Genomic DNA, 3361 nt, shown 5'->3' with positions numbered 1-3361 from the left:
GAAAAAAGCCAGAAGTGGCGCTGTGGCTCAAGTGGTAGAGCGCTAGCCTTGAGCTGAAGAGCTGAGGGACAGCGCCCAGGCCCAGAGTTCAGGCTCCACGACTGGACCCCCCCACCAAAAAAAAAAGAAATCTCAGGATGAGCCCGGTGCTGGTTGCTTATGAATGAACAAGTTGAGATCCAGAGAATCAGGGTTCAAAGCCAGCCCAGATAGGTAAAGTCTGTGAGGCTCCATCCCCAAAATAACCAGTAAAAACCAGGCTTTGGGGAATGGCTCCAGTGATAGAGCACTACCTCAGCAAACAAGCCAATTGAGTTTGAGGCCCTGAATTCAAAGGCCAGTATTACCAAAACAATTAAAGGAATAAAACAATAAATCTCAGAGGTTTTATGTGATCAGCTTCAGTTTAATTTAAACAGAAATAATGAAAGAAATTTAGAAAAATCTTTGTGCATCAAAGACTTAAAGAGTTCCAAGCCGGGCGCCGGTGGCTCACGCCTGTAATCCTAGCTACTCAGGAGGCTGAGATCTGAGGATCACAGTTCAAAGTCAGCCCGGGCAGGAAAGTCCAAGAGACTCTTATCTCCAATTAACCACTAGAAAACCGGAAATGACACTATGGCTCACGTGGTAGGCCGCTCCCCTGAGCTGAAGAGCTGAGGGACAGCGCCCAGGCCCAGACAACCAACAAAAAAAGAAAAAGAAAAAAAAATAAAGAAAGAGTTCCAGTTGTTACTGCAGTAATCATCAGTAATATATTTACAAATTATAATTGCATCAATGTCTGATATTCTTTCCCTATTTGAATGTTTGTAGTTTATTAAGCTCAATTCCTGAAAAAAAATATGACTATATAAGTTCCTAGTCATGATTCTATATAAGAAAAGATTTTCTAAAGAAGGAATATTTTAGAAACAAATTCCGAGCTTAAGTTTCAATCTGTCATTCCTTCCAGGACCTCTAATTGCTTTCTGTCAAACTGGGAAGTTAATCTGGAATGTTTTCAGGATGCTCAACTTCTTGTAAGCTTTATACCTAAAGCAGATTCACAGTGTGCAGAGGACAACCTTTGACGTTACTCTGCTTTGCTAAGATGTCATATGTCTTGCTTTGCTTTGCAGGTACCATTTCTCCTGGGAATCTTTCTTTTGATTGTTCTATTTCCTCCCATTTTTATTCTGTAATGTGCATATTAGGAGCCATGGTTGACCTAGATGAGCAAATAGTTTTCTAGTTGTGTTGTCTCTGAAGGTACAAAGGCAAGAAAAGCAATATCACCTAAGCTATGGGATTTCTTTTGCATTCTCAGTCTGACTTATTTTGATTAAATAGTAATTTATATTTTCCTTTTAGGTTTACATTATGGTATTTAAGAAAACTGGAGTAAATTGTCAACTTCATGAAGAAAAAAAGCATTAAAACAAACAAATCAATTTCTTGGTGTTTTAGATTTTTTTTTATTTTTCAATTGTCACAGATTATAGGTTTGGAAAAGTTTTATACCAAATATCTGACAAAAGTTCAATATACATTTAATATTTAGTGGAATAGTAATTACTTTGCATATGAAGTTGTTAGGTGGGGAAAAATGAGAAAGAACACAGATGAGAAAAAATGAAGAGATAAAAGGTAGAAATTTTAACAAAGGAAGATGGTAGTAAGAGAGAAATCAAGCAAAATTAAATAGAACAGGAAAGCAAGAAGAGCAAAGAAAAGGAGGAAATTTAAAAAGAAAAGAGATGAAGATGTGATTTTTAAATAATAAATCTTACTGTTAGCCACACGCATGCATGCGCGCGCACGCGCGCACACACACACACACACACATTTCCTTAAATAATATCTTTATTTCTTAAGTACATGCAATGTGAACAAAAAATAGCCCTAAAGGCTTTTATGGGAAAGAAGCTTTATAAAGTGATCTTTACTTCTCAATGTTCTTGAATGCAAGAATAATGTAACACAGTTATAATTTATGTTTTTTAAAGTGTTGTGTGTGTAAATTTGTGTACCCTGTTGTCTGCTATTAAGGTAGTCCTATATTTTCAATTCTAAAAGATAATTGAGTAGTTTTAAGGGATACTTGAATTCCTTCTCAATGAAAAGTGCTGACAATGTAGAGTCCTATGTTGAAAAATGATATTGATCTTCAATTTAAATTACTCTCAGGAAATTGATATCTGAGTCTTCTAGAGGGCAAAGGAGGTGCACTAAAAGTTGTTACACTGCATTGAGGAAAACATATAATCATTTTTGAGACTCTAATCTTCTTCTTCTTCTTTTTTTTTTTTTTTTGCTAGTTCTTAGGTTTGAACTCAGAGCCTAGGCACTGTCCCTGAGCTTCTTTTACTCAAGGCTAGCACTCTAACCAATTGAGCCACAGTGCCACTTGCAGCTTTTTCTGTTTTATGTGGTACTGAGGAGTCAAACCCAGAGTTTCATACATGCTAGGCAAGTGCTCTACCACTAAGCTACATTCCCAGCCCTTGAGTCTCTAATCTTAATACAAGCATTTTTAGTTTCATTTCATGGTTTGAATTTAGCTACCAAGACCAGCTTGCAATCATTACTACTGTGTTCTTAGCATTCAGCCTGTTACTTGGGCTTCAGCTCTTTTATGTTCATTTGCTCCTTGAGCACACATAGTTGCCATCATGTGTAATATATATGATGTTTGGCACAGCACACAAGTGTGTGTGTATGTGTGTGTGTGCATGTATGTATGCATGTGGATGCCTATACTGGGGCTTGAATTTACTGACCCTTAGCTTTTTAGTTAAAGGCTGGTGCTCTACCACTTGAGCCACAGCTCTACTTCTGGTTAATTTGGTGGTTAATTGGAGATGAGTCATTGTAAGATGGTGGCCTTCCTTCTGAATGTTAGCTACCTGCAGCAGTGGACATTCAGGCTAACCCACCTGGCTAATAATGTTTTGCTCCCTACCTGAACCAAGCATTGGTTGGTACACTGTATCATGTGTATGTACCAGAAATCACAAGCCATCAGGCAATGTGGTATTGAAAAGTAAATTGCTGAGAAAGATGAAGCCAAGTACAGCCTCTGAAAAGAAGGGTCAATATAATTCTAAATATGTTCCAGGACCTCCTCATAAGCAGTCCCAGAGAGGGACACTAGGTAGTCTTACTAAATGGTTGATACTTTACTTGGCCCTAACTCCTCAGAGGAAAAACAAAAAACAACAATCACAACAACAAAAACTGGGGCATTTTGAAATGTGTGCCACCTTGGCTTCTGAACACAATGGCACTTTTCATCTATTTCTGGTCATTTTTTATTTTCTTTTGTTGTTGGATCCCCTACATAATTGTAAGCATATCGCAGGCAAGCACAATGATAAGC

This window comes from Dipodomys ordii, unplaced genomic scaffold, assembly GCF_000151885.1.
Source record: "Dipodomys ordii isolate 6190 unplaced genomic scaffold, Dord_2.0 Scaffold16, whole genome shotgun sequence".
Lineage (NCBI taxonomy): Eukaryota > Metazoa > Chordata > Mammalia > Rodentia > Heteromyidae > Dipodomys > Dipodomys ordii.
The sequence above is the reverse complement of the archived record's forward strand: the minus strand, read 5'-3'. Positions refer to the sequence as shown.